The sequence below is a fragment of the Panulirus ornatus genome, chromosome 46 (assembly GCF_036320965.1).
Source record: "Panulirus ornatus isolate Po-2019 chromosome 46, ASM3632096v1, whole genome shotgun sequence".
NCBI lineage: Eukaryota > Metazoa > Arthropoda > Malacostraca > Decapoda > Palinuridae > Panulirus > Panulirus ornatus.
This window is the reverse complement of record NC_092269.1, coordinates 14,908,729-14,924,186: the sequence shown is the minus strand read 5'-3', so window position 1 is coordinate 14,924,186 and position 15,458 is coordinate 14,908,729.

Genomic DNA, 15,458 nt, shown 5'->3' with positions numbered 1-15,458 from the left:
AAACATCCAGGTTCCTTTCCTCAAACATACTACATGCCTCTCCTTTTTTATCATCTTGGTTACATCCACACACACTTAGACACCCCAATCTGAGATTTCGTGGAGGATGAGCACTCACCTTGTGACTCCTTCTGTTTCCCCTTTAGGAAGCTAAAATATAAGGAGGGGATGGATTAAAGCCCCCCCACTCCCGTCACCTTTAGTCACCTTCGAAGACTCTAGAGGAATGCGTGGGAAGTATTCTTTCTCCCCTATCCCCAGGGACAATAAATATATATATATATATATATATATATATATATATATATATATATATATATATATATATATGATATATTTTTTTTTTTTTATACTTTGTCGCTGTCTCCCGCGTTTGCGAGGTAGCGCAAGGAAACAGACGAAAGAAATGGCCCAACCCACCCCCATACACATGTATATACACACGTCCACACACGCAAATATACATACCTACACAGCTTTCCATGGTTTACCCCAGGCGCTTCACATGCCTTGATTCAATCCACTGACAGCACGTCAACCCCGGTATATCACATCGCTCCAATTCACTCTATTCCTTGCCCTCCTTTCACCCTCCTGCATGTTCAGGCCCCGATCACACAAAATCTTTTTCACTCCATCTTTCCACCTCCAATTTGGTCTCCCTCTTCTCCTTGCTTCCTCCACCTCCGACATATATATCCTCTTGGTCAATCTTTCCTCACTCATCCTCTCCATGTGCCCAAACCACTTCAAAACACCCTCTTCTGCTCTCTCAACCACGCTCTTTTTATTTCCACACATCTCTCTTACCCTCACGTTACTTACTCGATCAAACCACCTCACACCACACATTGTCCTCAAACATCTCATTTCCAGCACAGATCTCCTCCTGCGCACAACTCTATCCATAGCCCACGCCTGCAACCATACAACATTGTTGGAACCACTATTCCTTAAAACATACCCATTTATGCTTTCCGAGATAATGTTCTCGACTTCCACACATTCTTCAAGGCTCCCAGGATTTTCGCCCCCTCCCCCACCCTATGATCCACTTCCGCTTCCATGGTTCCATCCGCTGCCAGATCCACTCCCAGATATCTAAAACACTTTACTTCCTCCAGTTTTTCTCCATTCAAACTATATATATATATATATATATATATATATATATATATATATATATATATATATATATATATATATATATATATATATATATATATATATATATATATATATATATATATATATATATATATATATATATATAAGTACCAGGAGAGACTGTGTACAGAATGGAAAAAGGTGAGAACAATGGAAGTAAGGGGAGTGGGGGAGGAATGGGATGTATTTAGGGAATCAGTGATGGATTGCGCAAAAGATGCTTGTGGCATGAGAAGAGTGGGAGGTGGGCTGTTTAGAAAGGGTAGTGAGTGGTGGGATGAAGAAGTAAGAGTATTAGTGAAAGAGAAGAGAGAGGCATTTGGACGATTTTTGCAGGGAAAAAATGCAATTGAGTGGGAGAAGTATAAAAGAAAGAGACAGGAGGTCAAGAGAAAGGTGCAAGAGGTGAAAAAAAGGGCAAATGAGAGTTGGGGTGAGAGACTATCAGTAAATTTTAGGGAGAATAAAAAGATGTTCTGGAAGGAGGTAAATAGGGTGCGTAAGACAAGGGAGCAAATAGGAACTTCAGTGAAGGGCGTAAATGGGGAGGTGATAACAAGTAGCGGTGATGTGAGAAGGAGATGGAATGAGTATTTTGAAGGTTTGTTGAATGTGTCTGATGACAGAGTGGCAGATATAGGGTGTTTTGGTCGAGGTGGTGTGCAAAGTGAGAGGGTTAGGGAAAATGATTTGGTAAACAGAGAAGAGGTAGTAAAAGCTTTGCGGAAGATGAAAGCCGGCAAGGCAGCAGGTTTGGATGGTATTGCAGTGGAATTTATTAAAAAAGGGGGTGACTGTATTGTTGACTGGTTGGTAAGGTTATTTAATGTATGTATGACTCATGGTGAGGTGCCTGAGGATTGGCGGAATGCGTGCATAGTGCCATTGTACAAAGGCAAAGGGGATAAGAGTGAGTGCTCAAATTACAGAGGTATAAGTTTGTTGAGTATTCCTGGTAAATTATATGGGAGGGTATTGATTGAGAGGGTGAAGGCATGTACAGAGCATCAGATTGGGGAAGAGCAGTGCGGTTTCAGAAGTGGTAGAGGATGTGTGGATCAGGTGTTTGCTTTGAAGAATGTATGTGAGAAATACTTAGAAAAGCAAATGGATTTGTATGTAGCATTTATGGATCTGGAGAAGGCATATGATAGAGTTGATAGAGATGCTCTGTGGAAGGTATTAAGAATATATGGTGTTGGAGGCAAGTTGTTAGAAGCAGTGAAAAGTTTTTATCGAGGATGTAAGGCATGTGTACGTGTAGGAAGAGAGGAAAGTGATTGGTTCTCAGTGAATGTAGGTTTGCGGCAGGGGTGTGTGATGTCTCCATGGTTGTTTAATTTGTTTATGGATGGGGTTGTAAGGGAGGTAAATGCAAGAGTCCTGGAAAGAGGGGCAAGTATGAAGTCTGTTGGGGATGAGAGAGCTTGCGAAGTGAGTCAGTTGTTGTTCGCTGATGATACAGCGCTGGTGGCTGATTCATGTGAGAAACTGCAGAAGCTGGTGACTGAGTTTGGTAAAGTGTGTGGAAGAAGAAAGTTGAGAGTAAATGTGAATAAGAGCAAGGTTATTAGGTACAGTAGGGGTGAGGGTCAAGTCAATTGGGAGGTGAGTTTGAATGGGGAAAAACTGGAGGAAGTGAAGTGTTTTAGATATCTGGGAGTGGATCTGTCAGCGGATGGAACCATGGAAGCGGAAGTGGATCATAGGGTGGGGGAGGGGGCGAAAATTTTGGGAGCCTTGAAAAATGTGTGGAAGTCGAGAACATTATCTCGGAAAGCAAAAATGGGTATGTTTGAGGGAATAGTGGTTCCAACAATGTTGTATGGTTGCGAGGCGTGGGCTATGGATAGAGATGTGCGCAGGAGGATGGATGTGCTGGAAATGAGATGTTTGAGGACAATGTGTGGTGTGAGGTGGTTTGATCGAGTAAGTAACGTAAGGGTAAGAGAGATGTGTGGAAATAAAAAGAGCGTGGTTGAGAGAGCAGAAGAGGGTGTTTTGAAATGGTTTGGGCACATGGAGAGAATGAGTGAGGAAAGATTGACCAAGAGGATATATGTGTCGGAGGTGGAGGGAACGAGGAGAAGAGGGAGACCAAATTGGAGGTGGAAAGATGGAGTGAAAAAGATTTTGTGTGATCGGGGCCTGAACATGCAGGAGGGTGAAAGGAGGGCAAGGAATAGAGTGAATTGGAGTCATGTGGTATACAGGGGTTGACGTGCTGTCAGTGGATTGAATCAAGGCATGTGAAGCGTCTGGGGTAAACCATGGAAAGCTGTGTAGGTATGTATATTTGCGTGTGTGGACGTGTGTATGTACATGTGTATGGGGGGGGGGGGGGGTTGGGCCATTTCTTTCGTCTGTTTCCTTGCGCTACCTCGCAAACGCGGGAGACAGCGACAAAGTATAAAAAAAAAAAAAAAAAAAAAAAAAAAAAATATATATATATATATATATATATATATATATATATATATATATATATATATATATATATATATAGTTATATATATATCTTTCTTTTTTTCTTTCATACTATTCGCTATTTCCGGCGTTAGCGAGGTAGCGTTACGAACAGAGGACTGGCCTTTGAGGGAATATCCTCATCTGGCCCCCTTCTCTGTCCCTTCTTTGGGGAAAAAAAAACAAACAAACAAGAGGGGGAGGATTTCCAGCCCCCCGCTCCCTTCCCTTTTAGTCGCCTTCTACGACACGCAGGGAATACGTGGGAAGTATTCTTTCTCCCCTATCCCCAGGGAATATATTAAGCATATATATATATATATATATATATATATATATATATATATATATATATATATATAACAAAGATGAGCAAAGAAAGACTGACTAAGAGGATCTTAATATTAAAAGTAGATGAAACAAATGGGAATAGGGAGACCTAGAGGGAGATGAAAGGAGTGACTGAAGGAGGCTTTGGGGTACTGGGGCCTAAACATTCAGGAAAATGAAGGGCTTGCATAGGATAGAATGAACTGGATTCATGTGAAATATAGGATCAACAAGATGGTAATGGACTGATCCAGAGCATATGAAGCAATCTAAAAGACCTGGTTGTGGATGGTAAGTGCTGGTTTCAGTAAATCATACTTGACAGCTGGAGAGTGGAGATGTGTAAGTGAGGCCAGTATTATCACATTCCTGATGTTTCCTATACAAAGTTGGAAAAAGCAATTACATATGAAAAAAAAAATCTAAAATGTTATTATCTACTAAAAAACTCTTTACATTTGTATGTTGTTATTAAGGTACTGAATGGTAGAAGCTGAATCCCCACAACGACTTGCTTTCTGAGTACTGTGTCCAAGAGCATTAACAAAGATTGATGTTGATCCACGGCGTTTTCGGTCTTCCTCACTAGCAGGTCCAAGATGAGAGGATGAACTTTTACTACTTTCCATTTTCTGATCTTGGTAGTGTGGCACTATCATGTTCAATGCAATATGTTTACTTTCATTTGTGCAGTCTTGTTCACTGTGTGCATCTTGATGACAGGTCCAGGTGCTACTTCTACTCCTCGACGATGAGACTCACTACCAGTAAATCCAGTGAGTAAATATATATATATATATATATATATATATATATATATATATATATATATATATATATATATATATATATATATATATATATATATATATATATATATATATATAAATGTATATATGTGTGTTTGTACATATTCAAACTTCCTTACCTTCATCCATTTTTGCTGCTACCCAGTCGTACGGGAAAGAATATCGCTACCTCCTGTTTCAGCGAGGTAGCGCCAGGAAAACCGACAAAGAAGTCCACATTCGTTCACACTGACTGTGCAGCTGTCATATGTAATGCACCGAAACCACAGCTCCCTCTCCACATCCAGGCCCTACAGAAATTTCCATGGTTAACCCCAGACCCTTCACATTCCCTGGTTCAGGTCATCGACAGCACGTCGACCTTGGCATACCACATCGTTCCAATTTACTCCATCATTTGCAAGCCTCTCACCCTCCTGTATGTTCAGCCCTTGACAGCTCGAAATCTTTACCACTCCATTCTTTCACCTCCAGTTTGGTGTCCCGCTTCTTTTCCCCCCACCTCTGACACATACATCCTCTTAGTCAATCTTTCCTCGCTTGTTCTCTCCGTATGACCAGTCCACTTCAACACACCCTCTTCTGCTTTCTCAACCACAATCTTTCTATTCCTACACATTTCTCGATCAAAATATCTTGCACCACATATTTTACTCAACCATTTAAGTTCCAACACCTTGACCGTCCTCCACGCAACCCTATAATGTACTTTTACCACTTCCCGTGCCAGCAAGGTAGCACCAAGAACAGATAAGATAGGTTTACTTTTTAAAAATTCTCACTTTCACCACACGTCTCTTTTACCGAGCCTTCGCTGCAATGCTCCTTGAAGGTTAATGGGACCAAATATCCTTAATCTTCTGACCTGAACCTTTGCTGGTTGTTCTATAAGAGGAAAATTAATATGCTTATGAAAATGCTCCTGTCCTTTGTAGTTTATTTTGATAGCTGGAATGTTAGATCATTTCGTGTTGTCCATCCACTGGTTGCAGGTAAACGTTGTACTGTGATCCACCTCCGCTTGGCGTCTTGGTGTCTCATTCATTGTAAGTGTGTGAGTCAATGATGTGATTATTTCACTACAGCTGTTAGGACGAAGTCCACAGCTTTCCTTAGGACAATCACATTTGTGAAGTATGTCAGTGGCCTTCACATGTTTTCTTTTCTTATTGAGTCATATTATCTTTCATCATGTAGTTATCTACTTAGGAAATATTATAAAATATAGCAAGACTAAGTTTATCATTTGAGTTGCTATAAAGTACAATATTCTTGATGATGTCTTGCAGTATTGCATTACAAGTTCATTAATGTCATATCCTTGTGATATTCCGCTTCTTTGCATTGCAGTAAATGTATTGTCCACTCTGATCTGTGTTTCTGGAGTGTAGAGACACTTGTGAAGATTTATGGTAAAAATCTTTGAGAAATCATCATTTATCGTTAGTTCTTTACTCCTTGATATTTCAAGGTTGATATATGTCCATGATGAAGCACACTTGTGTGCACGACATATGTATAATTTGATTATATTCATATTGTATCACTAAGGGAACTTAAAAACTTCATGAATAAACTTCCATAAGTCTGTTTATATATCATAGACACTAGTAATGTATTTACCATTTTCTGATTGAACTATAAGCCTAGAAATGGAATGTTACCGTTCATACTGACTTTTCATAGGTGAACTATAACACTAGATCTTTTTTTCTTATGAATTTTAAGTAACATAATAAGATACAGGACTGCAAAATGTGTTTCATTAATAAGAGGATCATTAATGATTGAGGGTATACTTTCTACGCGTTAGGGAATATCATTTTTTCTATTTATCACTTATTTTACATGAGACATAACTTGCAAGATATCTCTTAAATGATTTGATATCTGCTTGCTTAGAAAGAAAATCAACTCTTTTTTCTTTAAAAAAAAACTCAGATAAAAAAGTTACAATCTACGATACAAAATATATATAATATTGTTATCAAGTAAGTGAGGTACATTGATATTACTGCGATTGATATCTGCTTTGATGTTATTGAGATTAAGTAAAGATTATAAAGGTCAACAAGTGTTTGAATCTCGAAAAGAAAATTTACGAAGGTTCTGGTTAAAGTCAACCAACAAAATCTATAATGAAAACCAGAATCAAAAGTCGTTCACTTGTTTTTAAGTGATATGAATAGAGGAAAAAGTAGTATATGTTGTGAAACGAATTTCTCAAATGAAGCTCCTTACGTAACATCTAAAAACAGGTGACCTTAAGATTGTGGAAAAAATATTTCTTTACAGAGGTCTTACAGGTAAAGTGAGGGTGGTAGGCTGACGACAGGATCCAGGAGGAACTAGTTGACAGTGTTAGGTGCAGCTGAGAACTGAACCTCGTATGGTCATGCTGCCATATAGATCAAGGAGTCAAGCAAACTGGCAACTACCAATGTTTGTCTACCGGTAGACCTGCGTAGGAAGGAGTGGCAATGTGATTGGTTCTGTTTTCCGATGAGCCATGCTGATTCGTGGCCCAGTTATCGACTTCATGAAGAGCTTTGTGACTTACTTGAGCCAATACATTTCTCAAAGGCAACTACATGATAAGGATAGAAAATCATACGCTGGAAAAACTTTACTTCATTTTAATCGTATATATATGCATATAGGATTCGCAGGAGACAGCGACAAAGTATAATAAAGATACAACAAAAAAAAAGAGAATATATATATATATATATATATATATATATATATATATATATATATATATATATATATATATATATATATATATATATATATATATATATATATATATATATATATATATATATATATATATATATATATATATATATATATATATATATATATATACACAAAGTATAAATGTATAATAAAATCATTATATATATATATATATATATTTTTTTTTTTTTTTTTTTTTTATACTTTGTCGCTGTCTCCCGCGTTTGCGAGGTAGCGCAAGGAAACAGACGAAAGAAATGGCCCAACCCCCCCCATACACATGTACATACACACGTACACACACGCAAATATACATACCTACACAGCTTTCCTTGGTTTACCCCGGACGCTTCACATGCCTTGATTCAATCCACTGACAGCACGTCAACCCCTGTATACCACATCGCTCCAATTCACTCTATTCCTTGCCCTCCTTTCACCCTCCTGCATGTTCAGGCCCCGATCACACAAAATCCTTTTCACTCCATCTTTCCACCTCCAATTTGGTCTCCCTCTTCTCCTCGTTCCCTCCACCTCCGACACATATATCCTCTTGGTCAATCTTTCCTCACTCATTCTCTCCATGTGCCCAAACCATTTCAAAACACCCTCTTCTGCTCTCTCAACCACGCTCTTTTTATTTCCACACATCTCTCTTACCCTCACGTTACTTACTCGATCAAACCACCTCACACCACACATTGTCCTCAAACATCTCATTTCCAGCACATCCATCCTCCTGCGCACAACTCTATCCATAGCCCACGCCTCGCAACCATACAACATTGTTGGAACTACTATTCCTTCAAACATACCCATTTTTGCTTTCCGGGATAATGTTCTCGACTTCCACACATTTTTCAAGGCTCCCAAAATTTTCGCCCCCTCCCCCACCCTATGATCCACTTCTGCTTCCATGGTTCCATCCGCTGCCAGATCCACTCCCAGATATCTAAAACACTTCACTTCCTCCAGTTTTTCTCCATTCAAACTCACCTCCCAATTGACTTGACCCTCAACCCTACTGTACCTAATAACCTTGCTCATATTCACATTTACTCTTAACTTTCTTCTTCCACACACTTTACCAAACTCCGTCACCAGCTTCTGCAGTTTCTCACATGAATCCGCCACCAGCGTTGTATCATCAGCGAACAACAACTGACTCACTTCCCAAGCTCTCTCATCCCCAACAGACTTCATACTTGCCCCTCTTTCCAAGACTCTTGCATTTACCTCCCTAACAACCCCATCCATAAACAAATTAAACAACCATGGAGACATCACACACCCCTGCCGCAAACCTACATTCACTGAGAACCAATCACTTTCCTCTCTTCCTACACGTACACATGCCTTACATCCTCGATAAAAACTTTTCACTGCTTCTAACAACTTGCCTCCCACACCATATATTCTTAATACCTTCCACAGAGCATCTCTATCAACTCTGTCATATGCCTTCTCCAGATCCATAAATGCTACATACAAATCCATTTGCTTTTCTAAGTATTTCTCACATACATTCTTCAAAGCAAACACCTGATCCACACATCCTCTACCACTTCTGAAACCACACTGCTCTTCCCCAATCTGATGCTCTGTACATGCCTTCACCCTCTCAATCAATACCCTCCCATATAATTTACCAGGAATACTCAACAAACTTATACCTCTGTAATTTGAGCACTCACTCTTATCCCCTTTGCCTTTGTACAATGGCACTATGCACGCATTCCGCCAATCCTCAGGCACCTCACCATGAGTCATACATACATTAAATAACCTTACCAACCAGTCAACAATACAGTCACCCCCTTTTTTAATAAATTCCACTGCAATACCATCCAAACCTGCTGCCTTGCCGGCTTTCATCTTCCGCAAAGCTTTTACTACCTCTTCTCTGTTTACCAAATCATTTTCCCTAACCCTCTCACTTTGCACACCACCTCGACCCAAACACCCTATATCTGCCACTCTGTCATCAGACACATTCAACAAACCTTCAAAATACTCATTCCATCTCCTTCTCACATCACCACTACTTGTTATCACCTCCCCATTTACGCCCTTCACTGAAGTTCCCATTTGCTCCCTTGTCTTACGCACCCTATTTACCTCCTTCCAGAACATCTTTTTATTCTCCCTAAAATTTACTGATAGTCTCTCACCCCAACTCTCATTTGCCCTTTTTTTTCACCTCTTGCACCTTTCTCTTGACCTCCTGTCTCTTTCTTTTATACTTCTCCCACTCAATATATATATATATATATATATATATATATATATATGTATATATATATATATATATATATATATATATATATATATATATATATATATATATATATATATATATATATATATATATATATATATACATATATATATATATATATATATATATATATATATTTTTTTTTTTTTTTTTTTTTTTGCTTTGTCGCTGTCTCCCGCGTTTGCGAGGTAGCGCAAGGAAACAGACGAAAGAAATGGCCCAACCCACCCCCATACACATGTATATACATACGTCCACACACGCAAATATACATACCTACACAGCTTTCCATGGTTTACCTCAGACGCTTCACATGCCTTGATTCAATCCACTGCCAGCACGTCAACCCCGGTATACCACATCGCTCAAAATCACTCTATTCCTTACCCTCCTTTCACCCTCCTGCATAATCAGTACCCGATCACACAATATCTTTTTCACTCCATCTTTCCACCTCCAATTTGGTCTCCCTCTTCTCCTCGTTCCCTCCACCTCCGACACATATATTCTCTTGGTCAATCTTTCCTCACTCATTCTCTCCATCTGCCCGAACCATTTCAAAACACCCTCTTCTGCTCTCTCAACCACGCTCTTTTTATTTCCACACATCTCTCTTACCCTTACGTTACTTACTCGATCAAACCACATCACACCACATATTGTCCTCAAACATCTCATTTCCAGCACATAATCATCCTGGGGACAACTCTATCCATAGCCCACGCCTCGCAACCATACAACATTGTTGGAACCACTATTCCTTCAAACATACCCATTTTTGCTTTACGAGATAATGTTCTCGACTTCCACACATTCTTCAAGGCTCCCAGAATTTTCGCCCCCTCCCCCACCCTATGATCCACTTCCGCTTCCATGGTTCCATCCGCTGCCAGATCCACTCCCAGATATCTAAAACACTTCACTTCCTCCAGGTTTCTCCATTAAAACTCACCTCCCAATTGACTTGACCCTCAACCCTATTGTACCTAATAAACTTGCTCTTATTCAAATTTACTCTTAACTTTCTTCTGTGGTTTCAGAAGTGGTAGAGGATGTATAGATTAGGTGTTTGCTTTGAAGAATGTATGTGCGAAATACTTAGAAAAGCAAATGGATTTGTATGTAGTATTTATTGATCTGGAGAAGGCATATGATAAAGTTGATAGAGATGCTCTGTGGAAGGTATTAAGAATATATGGTGCGGGAGGCAAGTTGTTAGATGAAGTGAAAAGTTTTTATCGATGATGTAAGGCATGTGTACGTGTAGGGGGAGAGGAAAGTGATTGGTTCTCAGTGAATGTAGGTTTGCGGCATGGGTGTGTGATGTCTCCATGGTTGTTTAATTTGTTTATGGATGGGGTAGTTAGGGAGGTAAATGCAAGAGTTTTGGAAAGAGGGGCAAGTATGAAGTCTGTTGGGGATGAGAGAGCTTGGGAAGTGAGTCAATTGTTGTTCTCTGATGATACAGCGCTGGTGGCTGATTCATGTGAGAAACTGCAGAAGCTGGTGACTGAGTTTGGTAAAGTGTGTGAAAGAAGAAAGTTAAGAGTAAATGTGAATAAGATAAGGTTATTAGGTACAGTAGGGTTGAGGGTGAAGTCAATTGGGAGGTAAGTTTGAATGGAGAAAAACTGGAGGAAGTAAAGTGTGTTAGATATCTGGGAGTGGATCTGGCAGCGGATGGAACATTGGAAGCGGAAGTAAATCATAGGGTGGGGGAGGGGGCGAAAATCCTTTGAGCCTTGTAGAATGTTTGGAAGTCGAGTATATTACCTTGGAAAGGAAAAATGGCTATGTTTGAAGGAGTAGTGCTTCCAACAATGTTGTATGGTTGCGAGGCGTGGGCTATGGATAGAGTTGTGCGCAAGGAGGGTGGGTATGCTGGAAATGAGACGTTTGAGGACAATATGTGATGTGAGGTGGTTTTATCTAGTAAGTAATGTGAGGGTAAGAGAGATGTGTGGAAATAAAAAGATCGAGATTGAGAGATCAGAAGAGGGTGTTTTGAAATAGTTTGGGCACATGGAGAGAAAGAGTGGGGAAAGATTGACCAAGAGGATATATATGTCGGAGGTGGAGGGAACGAGAAGTGGGTTACCAAATTAGAGGTGGAAAGATGGAGTGAAAAAGATTTTGAGTGATCGTGGCCTGAACATGCAGGAGGGTGAAAGGAGGGCAAGGAATAGAGGGAATTGGATCGATGTGGTATACCGGGGTCTACGTGCTGTCAGTGGATTGAATCAGGGCATGTGAAGCGTTTGGGGCATACCATGGAAAGTTCTGTGGGGCCTGGATGTGGAAGGGGAGCTGTGTTTTCGGGCATTATTGCATGACAGCTAGAGACCGAGTGTGAAGGAATGGGGCCTTTGTTGTCTTTTCCTAGCGCTACCTCGCACACATGAGAGGGATGTTATTCCATATGTCGCCAGGTGGCAATGGGAATGAATAAAGGCAGACAGTGTGAATTGTGTGCATGTGTATATATGTATATATCTGTGTGTGTATATATATCTGTACATTGAGATATATGGGTATGTATATTTGCGTGTGTGGACGTGTATGTATATACATGTGTATGGGGGTGGGTTGGGCCATTTCTTTCGTCTGTTTTCTTGCACTACCTCGCAAACGCGGGAGACAGCGACAAAGCAAAATATAAAGAAAATAATGTGTATATATATATATATATATATATATATATATATATATATATATATATGTATTCCTATGAGTCTACGGGGAAAATGAAACACGAAAAGTTCCCAAGTGCACTTTCGTGTAATAATCACATCATCAGGGGAGAGGCAAGAGAGGAATATAACAGTCAGTTGATATCCATCGAAGAGACGAAGCTAGGACGGCATTTTGTTTACCAAATTTCGTCCTAGCTTTGTCTCTTTGATGTATATCAACTGACTGTTATATTCTTCGCTTGGGTCTCACCTGATGATGTGATTATTACATGAAAGTGCACTTGGGAACTTTTCGTGTTTCATTTTCCCCGTGGACTCATATATATATATATATATATATATATATATATATATATATATATATATATATATATATATATATATATATATATATATATATATATATATATATATATATCTCGGAAAGCAAAAATGGGTATGTTTGAAGGAATAGTGGTTCCAAAAATGTTGTATGGTTGCGAGGCGTGGACTATGGATAGAGTTGTGCGCAGGAGGATGGATGTGCTGGAAATGAGATGTTTGAGGACAATGTGTGGTGTGAGGTGGTTTGATCGAGTAAGTAACGTAAGGGTAAGAGAGATGTGTGGAAATAAAAAGAGCGTGGTTGAGAGAGCAGAAGAGGGTGTTTTGAAATGGTTTGGGCACATGGAGAGAATGAGTGAGGAAAGATTGACCAAGAGGATATATGTGTCGGAGGTGGAGGGAACGAGGAGAAGAGGGAGACCAAATTGGAGGTGGAAAGATGGAGTGAAAAAGATTTTGTGTGATCGGGGCCTGAACATGCAGGAGGGTGAAAGGAGGGCAAGGAAAAGAGTGAATTGGATCGATGTGGTATACCGGGGTTGACGTGCTGTCAGTGGATTGAATCAAGGCATGTGAAGCGTCTGGGGTAAACCATGGAAAGCTGTGTAGGTATGTATATTTGCGTGTGTGGACGTATGTATATACATGTGTATGGGGGTGGGTTGGGCCATTTCTTTCGTCTGTTTCCTTGCGCTACCTCGCAAACGCGGGAGACAGCGACAAAGGAAAAAAAAAAAAGAATATATATATATATATATATATATATATATATATATATATATATATATATATATATATATATATATATATATATATATATATATATTTATATATATATATATATATATATATATATATATATATATATATATATATATATATATATATATATATTCTTTTCTTTCGTACTATTCGCCATTTCCCGCGTTAGCGAGGTAGCGTTAATAACAGAGGTCGGGGCCTTTGAGGGAATATCCTCACCTGGCCTCTTTCTCTGTTCCTTCTTTTGGAAAATTGAAAAAAACGAGAGGGGAGGATTTCCAGCCCTCCGCTCCCTCCCCTTTTAGTCGCCTTCTACGACACGCAGGGAATACGTGGGAAGTATTCTTTCTCCCCTATCCCCAGGGATAATATGTATATATATATATATATATATATATATATATATATATATATATATATATATATATATATATATCTTTTTTTTATTTTGCTTTGTCGCTGTGTTCCGTGTTAGCGAGGTAGCACAAGGAAACAGACGAAAGAATGGCCCAACCCAATCATATACACGTGTATATACATACACATCCACACACGCAATATGTATATACCTATACCTAGGAATGTATACATATAAATGTACACACAGACACATATACATATATACTCCTGTACAAAATTCATACTGTCTGCCTTTATTCATTCCCATTGCCAATCCGCCGCACATGAAAATAACCACCCCCTCCCCCAAAATGTGAGCAAGGTAGCGCTAGGAAAAGACAACGAAGGCCACTTTCGTTCACACTCAGTCTCATGTTTCATATAATAATGCACCGAATCCACAGCTACCTTTCCAATTCCCAGCCCAATGGGATTTCCCATGGTTTACCCAAGACGCTTCACATGCCGTGGTTCAATCCATTGACAACAAATCGACCTGGTATACCACATCGTTCCAATTCACTCTATTCTTTGCACGCCTTTCACCCTCTTGCATGTTGCGGCCCCGTTCACTCAAAATCTTTTTCACTCCATCTTTACTCCTCCAATTTGGTCTCCCACTTCTCCTCCTTCCCGCCACCTCTGACACTAATAATCTCTTGGTCAATCTTTCTTCACTCATTCGCTCCTTGTGACCAAACCATTTCAACACACCCTCCTCTGCTCTTTCAGTCACACTCTTTTTATTTCCACACATCTCTCTTATCCTCCTATTACTTACTCGATCACACCACCTCACACCACATAATGTCCTCAAACATCTCATTTCCATGGCATTCAATCTCCTCCGCACAACTATATACATTGCCCACGTCTCGCAACCATATAACATTGTTGGAACCACTATTCTCCTTCAAATATCCCACTTTTTCTTTTTGAGACATTGTTCTCGACTTCCACACACTCTTCAACGTTCTCAGAACTTCAGCCCCCTCCCCCACCCTATGATTCACTTCCGCTTCCATGGTTCCATCCGCTGCCAAATCCACTCCCAGATATCTAAAACACTCCACTTCCTCCAGTTTTTATCCATTCAAACTTACCTCCCAATTCACTTGTCCCTTAACCCTACTGTACGTAATAACCTTAGTCTTATTCACATTTACTCTCAACTTTCTTCTTTCGCACACTTATCAAACTCAGTCACCAGCCTCTGCAGTTTCTCACACGAATCAGCCAGCAGCGCTGTATCATCAGCGAACAACTGACTCACTTCCAAAGCCCTCTCATCCACAACAGACTGCATACTTGATCCTCTTTCCAAAACTCTTGCATTTACTTCCCTAACAACCCCATCCATAAAAAATAAAACAACCATGGAGCCATCACACACTCCTGCCTCAAATCTACATTCACTGAGAACCAATCACTTCCCTCTCTTCCTACACGTACATATGCCTTACATCCTCGATAGAAACTTTTCACTGC